Genomic DNA, 15,651 nt, shown 5'->3' with positions numbered 1-15,651 from the left:
AGATTCACTACTCTCTGGCCAAAAAAAAAATTCCTCCTTACCTCTGTTCTAAAAGGTCTGAGGTGGTGCCCTCTAGTTCTGGATACCCCCACCATAGAAAACATCTTCTCCACATCCACCCTTTCTAGTCCTTTCAACATTTGGCGGGTTTCATTGAGATCCACATGCGTTCTTCTAAATTCCAGTGAATACAGACCCAAAGCCGCCAAGCGCTCCTCATATTTTAATCCTTTTATTCCTGGAATCATCCTCATGAACCTCCTCTGGACTCTCTCCAATGACAACACATCCTTTCCGAGATATGGGGCCAAAAACTATTGACAATACTCCAAATGCAACCTGACCAATGTCTTATAAAGGCTCAGCATTATTTCCTTATTTTGCCAGCTTCATAACTTGCGTTCACAAGAATTTTTCCGCACAAAAGCACTGTGGCTTTTGTGTCCCATCACATCCATTAGTGCAAGTGAAACCATGTAACATATAGTTTTCATCATCCATCCTTTTCTTTGACATTTCAACTTATATTTGGTCTGCAAAGAATACAAAATAAATAAAGCTAAAATTAAATATTTGATTCAATTGACATGTTTTGAAACTCAATATTTTTGTATGGTTTTAAGTAATTTGATAAATCTGCAAAGAAATAAGTAATCTATATGTTAATTAAGTGAAGTGTAAGATATTCAAGAAAGTTGTATGCCAAGTTAGTAAAAAAAGGCAGGTTTTACAATTTATCCAATGTTTTAACACTTTTAATAGCTTTTAGATACTTGAATAGACACAAGGATTACAGCAGTATCTCAGGTGTCATGTCCTTCCTGGAATTTGGCTATTGTTGCACATGGAATCATGCTGCCTTAGAGAGTTAAGGATTTTCATTTGAACTGTCCAGTTGTGCAAAACTTTAGCAAGTAAAATGACTCACTTCCTTCTACACATTGATTAACAAGCAACTGTAGACAGGGAATAATGGAGAGCAATATAGATGTCTGGGTCACAAATCTGAGAGCAAGTGACTTAACCATCTGGCAGCTGAAAGCCTATAGGTGCAGGCCTGCCCAAAAATTGGACAGCTACATTGCACAAGCATCTGCAGGCAGGAAGACTGCAATTGTGTTCAGGTGAGTGGCAGGTCTAATGACTACTGTAATTTCAAAGTAGTGGTGTGTGGTGAACTACATATACCTGTCTGGACACACCCCTCTGCTGACTGCTCCTGTGGCTCCTCCCACAGACCCCTGTATAAAGGTGGTTGGAGGCACTGCTCCCCCCTCAGTCTCCAGGATGTTGTGTGGTGGTCTCTTGCTGCTAATCGTGGTCTCTTGCAGCTAATAAAAGCCTATTGTTCGCCTCCTGTCTCCGAGAGTTATTGATAGTGCATCATGGTGAGCTGCTGTAAATGATATTTTAAGATATTTGCAACAACTGTAATGTGATATGAAAATATCTGTGATTTCTATTGGCGACCAAATCACAGCTACAGTTAATACTACTGTGGTTTGTTGTCTACATTCATAATTGAAAGAAATTCTGAATTTCAATTAAAAGTTAGTGAAAATACAAATGTAAATTTTTTCCCGTCCAAGTTCATGGACCCTCTGAAATCTATCCATGGCTCCCCAGATAAGAATCCAAAGCTTAACATAAGAAATTGGAGCAGGAGTAGGCCATCAGGCCTGACCAGTCAATAAGATCATGGTCAATCTGGCCATGGACTCATCTCCACCTACCTACCTGCCTTTTCCCCATAACCTTTAATTACCCCAGGATGCAAAAATCTATTCAACCTTGTATTAAACACATTTACTGAGGTAGCCTTAAAGCAAGTGTTTCCAATTTAGAGTCATGCAGAATGGAGACTTGGCCATTGGATCCACAATCTCCAGAATCGGTTTTACTTATTTATATACATCGAAACAGATAGTAAAGTGGGCCAGTGATCACCCATTTATATCAGATGGATTTGCAATTTTTCATCCATATTTCCTTTGAAAGGAGAATCATGCCCGCCTTCATTTTCCACTAATTAATGCAACAGGTTGACATGCACCTTTTGCTTCCACAGATTGCTGCTTAACCCACTTTCCAGGGTTCTGTTCTTGTTTTGTTCCAGATTCCAGCATCTGCTGTCTTTTTTTGTTTTCCACTAACTCCTGTCTTTTATCACTGTTGTGTTAATAGAAGCTGGTTTAAAAAAAAGTCTGTTCGCTCTGAAATGTTTTGAATTCAAAGAAAAAATTTGTGAATTTTTAGGTAAGCATACAAACATTATATGGCAACATATTTCATCTTCATTCATTATGTCCAACATGTTTAGTGGTTCAGAAATTACAGATTTTGTGGTTACTAATTAATTGTTCGGAAATTAATACGTTTACTGGATCTCCTCCCAGCATTCATGAATGACTTGTGGATAACCAATGAAATTTAGAGATACAGAAATTGATACCCCATAAAGAAGGGACTTCTCTTGTTAGTAAAGGCATAGAACATAGCACAGTGCAGGCCCTTCATCCCACAATGTTGTGCCAACCTTTTAATCAGTCTAACTCTTCCCTCCCATTTTCTTCCATCCATATGCCTATCTAAGAGTCCCTAATGTACCTGCCCTATCACCAGTCCAGCAGTGCACTTACCACTCTCTGTGTAAAAAAAACAAACCTACCTCTGACTCCACCTTATACTTCCCTCTAATGACTTTAAAATTATACCCTGAAGTATTAGCCATTTCCATCCTGGGTAAAAGTCATCCTGGTAAATCTTCTCTGCACCCTCTCTAAAGCTTTCACATCCTTCCTAGACCAGACCTGAACATAAGACTCAGAGTGCACTGCATTAGTCACCCAAAATAGTCACCTTCTGCATTACCAGTACGCATTGGCTGCAGTGAGTACTATGTTCAGAATCCATAATTTTTACTCACCTTGGCTACTCTGATAGTACCTCCCAAAGCTGCAAACTGTGCTCCCAACACCCACTACCATCGTACAGAAGAAACAGAAGCCTTGGGTCCCTCACACCAGGTTCTGTAACTTTTTCTACCCTATAAACATCAGGCTCCTGAGCCAGCATGGATAACTTCAATCACAACTACTCTGAACTGATACTACAATCAGCAGTCTCACTTTCAAAGACTCTTTACAGCTCATATTCTCAGCATTGTTTTTTATCTGCACAACTTGTCTTTTTTTGCACGTGTTGTTTGCCAGATTTTTTCTATTTATGTATAGCTTTTTCGTAAATTCTATTGTTTTTTCCTGTAAATGCCTGCAAGAAAATGAATCCCAAAGGAGTATATGGTAATGTATGTGTACTTTTATAATAAATTTACTTTGTACTTTTGTACTTCGTATTTACAGATTCCCTTCATCTGTACACCAACTAATTTTGGAATTAGTCCTTCATCTTTGCTGGGTCTTGATCTGGAAATGCTTATCTCACAGTATTGTGGTTACTGGTGTCTGGAAGAACTGCTTGATTTAAGAAGACTTTACCACTACTTTCTCATGAAAAAAAAATTGTTGCTGGTAGTGATTAGTGACCTTGCTAGCAGTGCCCAGATCCATCAAAAAATGAATGAATAAGATTATCCTCAACTGACTCCTTTCGATGGACAGAGCCCCTCCCAAAGCCACAACTGGGATTGTAACAAGCAAGAAAGGAATATCATCACCACACGACAGATTCCAGAAAATTGTAGGGATCAGTACCAATACATTATATCAGTTCACAAGCACTTCATTGTCGTCGAACAAGGGAGGTTATGGAGCATTCTTTTCAAAGTTCAAAGATCAAAAAAATCCAAGGTAAATTTATTATCAAGGTACATGTATGTCACCATATACAACCCTGAGATTCATTTTATTGAGGGCATACTCAGTAGATCCAAGAAACATAATAGAATAGAATGTATAGTGTATACACGTCTCTGATATTAAATGGAACTATTGAAAAATTGAACTATTGAATCAATGAAAGACTGCATCCAAGAGGACAGATAAACAACCAATGTGGAAAAGACATCAAACTTTGCAAATACAACAGAAAAAAAGAAATAATAATAATAATAAATAAGCAATAAATATCGAGAACATCAGACCATTGAAAGTGATCAAGGATCACTTTCAAGGATCTCCAGGATTGATTTATTGTCATATGAAGAGCATTTGATGGCTCCGAGCCTGTATTCACTGGAATTTAGAAGAATGAAGGGGTGACCTCATTGAAACCTATCAAATGGTGAAAGGTTTTGATAGAGTGTGGAGAGGATGTTTCTTATGGTGGGAAAGTCTAAGATTAGAGGACACAGCCCCAGAATAGAGGGACATCCTTTGAGAATGGAGACGAGGAGGGATTTATTCAGCCAGAGAGTGGTGAATCTGTGGAATTCTTTGCCACAGGCAGCTTTGGAGGGCGAATCTTTAAGGCAGAAATTGATAGATTCTTGATTGGTCAGGACATGAAGGGATATGGGGATAAGGCAAGAGATTGGGGCTGAGAGGAAAATTGGATCAGGCATGATGAAACAGCAGAGCAGACTCGATGGGCCAACTGGCCTAATTCTGCTCCTATATCTTCTGGCCTTATGGAAAGTGAAAGTCTATAGGTTGAAACTTAAAAATGAGTCTATAGGTTGTGGAAACATTTCAGAGATAGGGCAAGTGAAGTTGAGTGAAGTTTTCCTCTCTGGTTCAAGAGCCTGATGGTTGAGGAGTAATATATGTTCCTGAACCTGGTGGTATGTGTTCTGAGGCTCCTGTACCTTCTTCCTAATGGCAGCAGCGAGAAGAGAGCATGGCCTTGGTGGCAGGCATCCTTAATGATGGATAAATAACACAAAATGCTGGCAGAACTCAGCAGGCCAGACAGCATCTATGGGAGGAGGTAATGACGATGTTTCGGGCCGAAATGTTGTCACTACCTCCTCCCATAGATGCTGTCTGGCCTGCTGAGTTCTGCCAGCATTTTGTGTTTTTTATTTATTTCCAGCATCTGCAGATTCACTCGTGTTGCCTCTTAATGATGGATGCTGCTTTCCTACGAAAGTGCTCCATGTAGATGTGCACATTTTGGCTGTCCTCAAAAATGTTGTCATCATCCCTTGTCTGCTTCACAAATAACACAAAGGCCACGGCCCTTTTCAATGGATCCACCATTGGCCTAATCCTAATGCAGACTGTGTCAAGTAATGTTTAGTCACCATATCAACACTTCCCAATCTTCCTTGTTGACATACTTCTCAATTGCAATAATTTCCTAGCAGGATTGGAGTTAATCAGCAGTTTGAGTGGGAAATTGTTCCGCCTTTGTTAGCTTCAATTTGGGACCATGCTCACTGTGATTTACTGTCCTTTTCACCACCATCACCCAGAGCCAATTTGAATTCTTTCAGACTTCATGTCCCCTGTTCCTGATCGACAATGTCATGTTGTCCTTAAATGAATGTGGTCCAAATCTTGCTACTTCTGTACTACTATTCATTGAGAAGATTGCAAGTGTGGACTTGATACCTTTGGGCAATTTTCATGTAATTGGAAAGATGCTACCACACCATCCTGGCACCACTAGGCAAAAATATGCAAAATTAAACATCAGCGTTCTGTGTGGTGTAAACACAACACATGCTTTAATATAAGACTGTGTATAATCCTACAGGAGGAAGAACAGAAAAAAAGTAGTTGGGACAAATATTCTAAAAGAGGAGGTGATCTTTGAAAGTGACTAAATCACTGGCTTACTTACAATATATCATATACTGTTGAAAAGAAGTGAAAGAAATAGTGGAGACTCTGACCATCATTTTTCATTCCTTCCTGGCAATGGAAGTGGCACAAAACTTCTGAAGGACTGCTAATGTGTATCATGTCCAAAATCGAGGAAGGCAAAAACTAAGTAAACCAGGCTTATTAATTGAACTTTGCTGGTGAAAAAGTTATTGGAATCATTTCCAAGGAACAACATGAAACATCATTTAGAAAGGCAACCCAAATATAATGCATAGAGGTGTAAGGTATTGCGTTTGTGGTGATTCAACAACAAGGGAAATATGTAATTGGAAGGATTGAGTGGTGTAGAGAAAGAGTGAATTATCCACAAATATTTAAAGATAGCAATAATATGGCTAATGAAGCATAGAGGATTCTACATTAGCCAAAGCACAGGTCATGAGTATTGGGACTTTAGGGCAGAATGGTATCGACTGCTACTTAGATTGCACGTGAGATATTGTAGATAGATCTGGTTGCACAAAGGATCCGATTGCACTGGAGGGAGTACAGAAGATATTTACAAGGATGTTGCCAAGATTGTAAAATGGTAATGAGCAGAAAAGGTTAGGTAAGCTTGGATGGTTTTCTCTGTAAAACAGGATACTGAGGGGAGAGATTCTTGAGTTGAATAAAGCAGCAAAGTGCCTAATAATAGATAGCACTTACTTTTCTTAGCAGTGGAGTAAAAAAAGTTACAGGACATAAATTTAAAGTACTTGCAGAGTAATCACATTTTATTTTTCACCCTTAAGCTGCAAGTCCCAACCAACAGCATGGAAAAAGCCTTGCAATGACCAAATCTATACCCCTCATAATTTAGTACACCTCTATCTAATCTCCTTGCAATCTTCTACATTCGAAGGAATAAATTCCAAACCCTTTGAATCTTTCCTTATAACTCAGGTCCTCTAGATCCGGCAACATCCTTGTAAAAGTTCTCTGTACTCTTTCAATACCTCGTACATGTCTGCATTAAATTCCATCTGCCACTTTCAGCCTATTTTTCCAGCTTAGTACAGATTCCGCTGCAAGCTCTGATAGTCTTTTTTGCTGTCCAATACAACCCCAATCTTGATGTCATCTGCAAATTTGCTGATTATCATCCAGATTATTGATCTAGGTGACAAACAACAACGGAACCAGCACTGATCCCTGAGGCACTCCACTAGTCACAGGCTGTCAAGCCATCTACTCCCAGTTTCTGGCTTCTCCCACAAAGCCAATGTCTAATCTAATTTACTACCTCATTTTGAATGCCTGTCAACTGAACCTTCTTGACCAACCTCCTATGCGGGACCTTGTCAAATGCCTTGCTAAAGTCCACATGAACAACATCCACTGCCATCAACTTTCCTGGTAACTTCCTTGGAAGACTCTATAAAATTGGTTAGATATGACCTACCACACATAAAGCCATACTGACTATGCTTAATCAGCCCCTGTCTATCCAAATACTCATATATCCATTCCCTTAGAATACCTTCCGATAACTTTCCTATTACTAACGTCAAGCTCACAGGCCTATAGTTTCCTGGTTTATTTTTAGAGCCTTACTTAAACAGCAGAACAATATTAGCTATCCTCCAAACCACCAATATCTCACCTGTCACCAAGGATAATTTAAATATCTCTGCTAGGGCCCCTGCAGTTTCTCCGTGGTAAACCTTTCATAGCTTATTTGAATGTGGCTGTCAATTTGCAAATTGAAATAAGTCGTTTCATTTTTGTTTTAAATTTAAAGAGGAATGGCATTTAAAGAGCAACATGATTACATATCCCTAGAAGCCAGTAGTTCAATGATCATTTATATAAAATATTACCGTAAACAAATTCTCTCTTCCCTGACCACCCCCCTCAACAATGGGCAGAAGATGCAAAAAACTGAAATCACCAAGCTCAAGAACAGTTTCTATCCCACTGTTGTAAGGTTATTGAATAGTTTCCTTGTACAATAAGATGGATTTGTGACCTCTCAATTTACCTCATTATGACCTTGTATCTTACTGTCTACTTGCAGTGTACTTTTTCTGCCACAGTTACACTTTATTCTGTAAACTGTTAAATATTACTTAATGCACTGTTGTAATGAATTGATCTGCATGAACAGAATGCAAGACAAGCTTTTCAAAGTTTCTCGGTAACTGTGACAAGAATAAACCAGCTAACCAATTTAAATCCACAAAATTATGTTATGCACCAAACTAAATTTGACCTTCTCTCTCCTCAACCAGTTGAACGTCAACTTCTTGAAAGTAAGAGTCGCTTTTATATTCATGGTGACAAATCTGGCAAGTTTCTAGTTGATCAGTTGAGACGTTCTAAAGCTAAACAACATATTACAAAGATCTGGAAGGAGAATGGGGATATTACATCAAGTCACTCAGAAATTAATGACTTATTTAAGAATTTTTATTCTCGGCTTTATTCCTCCGAATCCCTGAATGAGAATATTTCTGTTGACTTTTTTTTAAAATAGCTTGAATATCCCTTCGATTTCATCTGATTCTAAAGCAAAACTTAATGACCCTATATCATTAGAAGAAGTACCTTTTGCAATCTCTGCACTGTCATCAGGCAAATCTCCTGGTCCTGATGGGTTCCCCATAGAATTTTATAAATCATTCTCTTCACTTCTTTCACCTCAGTTACTCTCAGTACTATCTGATTCATTTAATTATGGTAAATTGCCACCCTCATTTAATGAGGCAAGTATTATTCTTTTATTTAAAAAGGGCAAAGATCCAACAGAGTGCTCCTCTTACAGGCCGATTTCTTTGCTTAATGTTGATATTAAAATTTTGGCCAAAGTTTTGGCTCATAGATTAGAAACTGTTGTACCCTCTATTATTTCTGATGATCAAACTGGTTTTATTAAAAATCATCTTCCCTTTTTTGACATATGGTGTTTATTTAATATTTTATACTCACCTTCAACTGGGACTCCTGAATGTGTTATCTCTTTCAATGCGGAGAAAGCGTTTGATCGTATAGAGTGGAACTACCTCTTTGCGGTTTTAGAAAAATTTGACCTCAGTCAAAGTTTTATCTCTTGGATCAAACTACTATATCTATGTCCTACCGCCTCTGTTTTGACTAATTTTCAGCAATCCCAGTTGTTTAACCTTAAATGTGGCACCCGTCAAGGATGCCCCTTAAGTCCCTTTCTTTTTGATTTGGCTGTAGAGCCTCTGGTGATTGCATTTCGAAGTTGTCCTGAATTGACGGGGATCTGGAGGGGGGGTGTTGAGCATAAAGTTTCTCTTTATGTTGATGATCTATTACTTTTTCTTTCAAATCCGTCCACATCCTGACCTCCAATGTTTTCACTTCTTGATCAATTTAGCCAGTTCTCTGGCTATAAACTTAATTTACATAAGAGTGAACTTTTCCAATTAATAAAGAAGCACAAGTATTAGTATTTTGCGACCTCCCCTTTAAAGTAGTTGATAATCAATTTACCCCTATCTTGGTATTACAGTTACAAGGAATTTTAAGGATCTTTTTCGTGAAAATTTTGCCAATCTTTTGTATTCTACAAAACAGTTTGTCACAATGGTCACCTTTATCTATGTACTTGGTAGGTCGTGTTAATGCTATTAAAATGTATGTTCTCCCTAAATTTTTATACTTATTTCAATCTATTCCAATTTTTATTTCTAAAACCTTTTTTGATTCCTTAGACTCTATTATTTTGTCCTATCTGTGGAAGGGTAAGCGTTCCAGAATTAATAAAACTTACCTTCAAAAATCTAAAAAAGAGGGCGGCATGGCCTTACCTAATTTCCGTCTATACTACTGGGCAGCTAACATTCATTGTCTTATCTTCTGGTCTTTTTTCCATAGCCAGTCTGACCGCCCTAATTGGGTAGCAATGGAGCTGAATTCCACTAAGGATCTCTCTGTCTCTGCACTTCTTGGTTCTGCACACCCTAGTAGTTTGCCTAGATTAATTGTTAATCCTCTTGTTAGACATACTCTGCGAATATGGGCCCAGTTTAGGAAATTTTATGGTTTCTATGGTTTTTCCCTTTCTAGTCCTATTTTACATAACCATCTTTTTCTACCTTCTATGCATGATTTAACATTTTATGATTGGTATAGAAAGGGCATTAGGTATTTTGAGGATATTTTCATTGATAATCGCTTCACATTTCTTCAACAGTTCTCTGCTAAGTTTAATCTACCTCATGCCCATTTCTTTAGATATCTCCAAATTAGACACTTCATTAATCCTTTAGTACCCAACTTCCCTGAGATGCCCGAGAAAAATGCTATGGACTTGTTTCTTTCTATTAATCCATTGTGTAAAGGTTTAATATCTTTTATTCATGATAAATTAGTATCCTTACAGCACGCCCCTTTGGATAAAATCAGAATGGCTTGGGAACATGACTTAAATATCCCTTTATCTGATGAGGTTTGGGACTTGATTCTCAAGTCGGTTAACTCAACTTCTCTTTGTGCTCGCCACTGTTTTTTACAGTTTAAGATTGTTCATAGGGCTCATATGTCCAAATCTAAATTATCTCGATTTTATTCTAATATTAGTCCTCTTTGTGATAAATGCAAAAGTGGCGAGACTTCTCTCATTCATATATACTGGACCTGTCCTAGTCTAGAGAAATTTTGGAGGGATGTTTTCTTAACTTTATCCTGTATTCTGAATCGCCACTTAGAACCTAACCCTTTAATTGTTCTTTTTGGTTTTTTGGCTGAGACAGATATATGTTTGAGTTTGACTAAATGTCGAATATTATCTTTTGCTTCTCTCCTGGCTAGACGTCTAATTCTTCTTAGATGGAGAGATGTTGCCCCACCCACGCACGCTCAATGGCTTAACGATATTATGTCCTGTTTAGATCTTGAAAAAATTCATTACTCAAATCTTAATTCGGACATAAAGTTTCATAAGGTCTGGGGACCTTTTATTGAGTATTTTCGTAACTTTCCTTTTGACTAAGTTTCTTTTTCAGTCCCTTGCTTTCAGCTTTTTTTTGGTAGTAGGCATTATTATCTTCTGTTTTTAATTGTATTTACAGTTTTGGGGGTTTGAATGTTCTGATTTATATTTCCTACATTTTGCTCTGGTTGGTCTGGAGTTTTTTTTCCTTGTGGGGGTGGGGGTGGATACTAACTTTACACGACTTCAATTTGGGTGCTTTTTCAATTATTATATTCTGTATTATATTACCATTGTATGTTTATCTTCCACTGTATTAATTTCCTACTTTGTTCTTGGGGTTTTTTTTTTGTAGTGTTGTAGAAAATGCATTTAAAAAATCAATTTAAAAAAATTATGCTATGCAGTAGTAGCATTTACTATCTCTAAATTGTTCACATGGAAACTATATGGAGTAAGAACTAAAATATGTTAGTGCAAAAGGCAATTCACCTTATCCATATTCAGAAACGGGGCTTTTTACAAAAAGGTTGATCTTTTGGAAACAGACACTGCCGAGAATGCTCCATTTCTCAACTGAGGAATTTGAAGTTGTGCTGAGGAAAACAAGCGTTGGTGACGAGTAATAGATAAATATGCTTATAATCTTGCTTCACTGAATTTTGCTTCTTCTTGTTCCGCTCCACTGTTCTGCAGATGGATTCATTCTGTCCCAAAATGCAGTTCATAGCCTGATCATGTTTCAAAAATCTGATTCAGATCATGCATCTGCTCCCAAGAATTTCCTCCTACAGTTCCTGAAACTTACTGTATATATGACCAATGATATTACCATACAGTGGGAGTAGTGACTGCTCATGAGCATGAGTGAATATTGTGCAATGCTCCAATCACTGTTAAATTTAAAGTCATCTTTTATATTTAGTCTACAGTTCAAGTATTTTATAGCATAAACTATTCCAATTAAATGGTTGTGCAATTCTTTCTTTGGAATATATCACACACACCATCATGTTATTTTAATCATGCCTGCAGATAATCTTAACTTGTTCAATATTCCAGTAAATTTATTGCTACATTTGTAAAAAAAAAAAAAAAGCAGGTCATGAAAGAAAATATATACTTTTGTTGTTCTTCAGTGTACATAATTCATGCATTTTGGGAAAGAAATGATAAAACAAATAATTTTAAACTTACATTTTGACTGCATATTTTTCCTTAAAGTGTGACACTGTTGAAAGTTATTCCAGTGTGCTTAATGTTTTCTTGAGAAAAGCCATTCTGATGTGAAACTTAATAAACAAGAGTGATACCAAAACATTTCATTGTTTTTAATGAGCACAAAGACTTGCCTTCAATTTATGATCAATTTAATTTCTATTGTTCAAATAAATACTTGATATTGTTGATTCTAGAGATGAGGGGGTTAGACTATGAGGAAACATTGAGTCGCCTGGTACTCGCTAGAATACAGAAGAATGAGAGGAGATCCTATAGAAATATATAAAATTATGAAAGGGATAGATAAGATAGAGGCAGGAAAGTTGTTTTCACTGGTAGGTGAGAATATAACCAGGGGATATAGCCTCAGGATTCTGGGGAGTAGATTTAGGATGAAGATGAGGAGGAAACGCTTTTCCCAGAGAGTGGTGAATCTGTGGAATTCTCTGCCCAATGAAGCAGTGGAGGCTACCTCAGTAAATATATTTAAGACAAGGTTGGATAGGTTTTTGCATAGTAGGGGAATTAAGGGTTATGGAGAAAAGGCAGGAAGGTGGAGATGAGTCCATGGCCAGATGCCTTCTGTCCTCTTCTAACAGACTCCCCCTTTTCCAGCCCTGTACCTCCTTCACCAATCAACTTCCCAGCTCTTTACTTCATCCCTCCCCCTCCCAGTTTCACCTATCACCTTGTGTTTCTCTTTCTCCTCCCTCCACCTTTTAAATCACCTTTTAACCTCAGTTTTTTTTCTCCAGTCTTGCCGAAGTTCTCGTCCCGGATCGTCGACTGTACTCTTTTCCATAGATGCTGCCTGGCCTGCTGAGGTCCTCCAGCGTTTTGTGTGCGCTGCTTGGATTTTCAGCATCTGCTGATTTTCTCTTGTTTGTGACTGAGGACATGCACAGAGTAGTCATTAATACACATTGTTATGACTATGATCAAAGTCACCAGAGAGACACAGAAGCTGCTGATATAGAAGTCTACTTGTCACAACAAGGCATCATTCTGGAGACACTCTTGGTAGAGGCTCACAAACCCAAAGGTACATCGCATTTTATACCCTTAAGATCAAGGGTAACAGTAGGTGATTCAATAATTTTCAGTAGTTACAATAACATTGTTTACTTCAGTACTTTGGATTGACAAATGTTTCCTTTGAGATATATAGTGGAAGCACATTGTACTTGATAAGACACCCCTGAAGGTCCAAACACCTTTGGGAGAAAATGATTAACACAGATATTCTAAAAAACTTTTGACACAGAGGACCAGGCACCCAAGATTAATTTTGTCGTCTCTGAGTATGCAAATATCATAAGTACACAAACACTTTTGATCATCTATACCTGTGACCATGTTTGCTATGCTAAGTGACAACATTCATCTGGTCTGCCAACTTGAACATGAGTCACAATGATGCAAATAACAAAGCCACGTTGTCTAGTTTGATGCAAGCCAATTAACACAACCCTTTTGTCCTAATATTTGGCTTTTGCATATGCAATCTCTTAAATTTATGGGACAGTTTAACTTCAATTTACTGCTTGCAATTTACAATAAGAACTGAAGGCTAATTGCAACTGCCCTGAACATTTTACATTTACAGTAAGAACTGAAGACTGGTTCTTGTTTGAATTGTTACCTGCTATATCCACGGAGCTCCAGAACACACCCAGGCATAGATTACACATTCCCCCTCCCCCCACCATTATTGATCAAACTCTGCATATGAACTAGATGCAGCAGTAATTAACTAAAGAAGCAAGCTGGAGGTGGAGGAGGCAGCTTTTGCTACCATCAGAGCAACTGCTGCTGAGGCTGTGGCCAGCAGAAGAACTGAACCAGTATCCTGATAATGAATCTCCATCTCATATCAGATTCTCCCCTCATTACATGAGCTCTTTGTAAACGGTAGTGATGTAAGTGTGCATAATTTGCTGCACCATACTCACCACAACCTTACCTAAAGCCTTCTCCTTTCAAACAGACAGATATGGCTAACTGGGCAGTGAGGTAGGAAATGAGTGGAAGTGAAAGAAGACAATAAAAATGAAACTGCACCATCAGTCACTTCCAACAATAGCCACCACATATCTCAGAAGAGTGCCATGCACTCACATCAACAGTGATGAAATGCTTTGAGAGGTGGGTTATGACTAGACTGAACTCCTATCTCAGCAAGGATCTGGACCCATTGCAATTTGCCTATCGCCACAATAGGTCAACGGCAGACACAATCTCAATGGCTCTCCACTCGGCTTGAGAGCACCCGGACAACACAAACACCTACATCAGGATGCTGTTCATCGACTATAGCTCAGCATTTAATACTATCATTCCCACAATCCTGATTGAGAAGTTGCAGAACCTGGGCCTCTGTACCTCTCTCTGCAATTGGATCCTCGACTTCCTAACTGGAAGACCACAGTCTGTACGGATTGATGTTAACATATCTTCCTCGCTGATGATCAACGCTGGCGCACCTCAGGGGTGTGTGCTTAGCCCACTACTCTACTCTCTGTATACACATGACTGTGTGGCTAGGCATAGCTCAAATACCATCTACAAATTTGCTGATGATACAACCATTGTTGGTAGAATCTCAGATGGTGACAAGAGGGTGTACTGGAGTGCAATATGCCAACTAGTGGAGTGGTACTGCAGCAACAACCTGGCACTCAATGTCAGTAAGATGAATGAGCTGATTGTGGACTTCAGGAAGATTAAGACGAAGGTACACATACCAATCCTCATAGAGGGATCAGAAGTGGAGAGAGTGAACAGCTTCAAGTTCCTGGGTGTCAAGATCTCTGAGGATCTAACCTGGTCCCAACATATTGATGTAGTCATAAAGAAGGCAAGACCGTGGCTATACTTTATTAGGAGTTTGAAGAGATTTGGCATGTCAACAAATACACTCAAAAATTTCTATAGTTGTACCATGGAGAGCATTCTGACAGGCTGCATCACTGTCTGGTTTCGAGGGGCTACTGCACAGGACTTAAAGAAGCTGCAGAAGGTTGTAAATCTAGTCAGCTCCATCTTGGGTACTAGCCTACAAAGTACCCAGGACACCTTTAGGGAGCGGTGATTCAGAAAGGCAGCGTCAATTATTAAGGACCTCCAGCACCCAGGGCATGCCCTTTTCTCACTGTTACCATCAGGTAGGAGATACAGAAGCCTGAAGGCACACACTCAGTGATTCAGGAACAGCTTCTTCCCCTCTGCCATCTGATTCCTAAATGAACATTGAAGCTTTGGATACTACCTCACTTTTTAAAATATACAGCATTTATGTTTTTGCACGTTTTAAAAAAATCTATTAAATATATGTAATTGATTTACTTGTTTATTTATTATTGTGTTTTATATTATTTAATATTATTATTTTCTCTCTCTGCTAGATTATGTATTGCATTGAACTGCTGCTGCTAAGTTAACAAATTACACGTCACATGCTGGTGATAATAAACCTGATTCTGGTTCTGCTAAAGCTTGTGCTGTGGTGGACCTGGCTAAGGGTTTTGAAGGAGCAAGCAATAGAAAAAAAAAACTAGGAATACAAAATATCACAGTTGTTAAGAAATTTTATGTAATAATAGAAAATGATGAAAATATTCCTCTTATCAGGCGATATACAATCAGTGGAAATGGAAAACAGAATTCTGAAGAACACACAAGTTAAGAGCAGGACACCAGGCCTCTACAACCTGCTCCACTCTTTAATAAACTCATGGCTGATCTGAGTATAACCTCATC

This window comes from Hemitrygon akajei, chromosome 1 (genome assembly GCF_048418815.1).
Source record: "Hemitrygon akajei chromosome 1, sHemAka1.3, whole genome shotgun sequence".
NCBI lineage: Eukaryota > Metazoa > Chordata > Chondrichthyes > Myliobatiformes > Dasyatidae > Hemitrygon > Hemitrygon akajei.
This window is presented reverse-complemented; position numbering follows the sequence as displayed.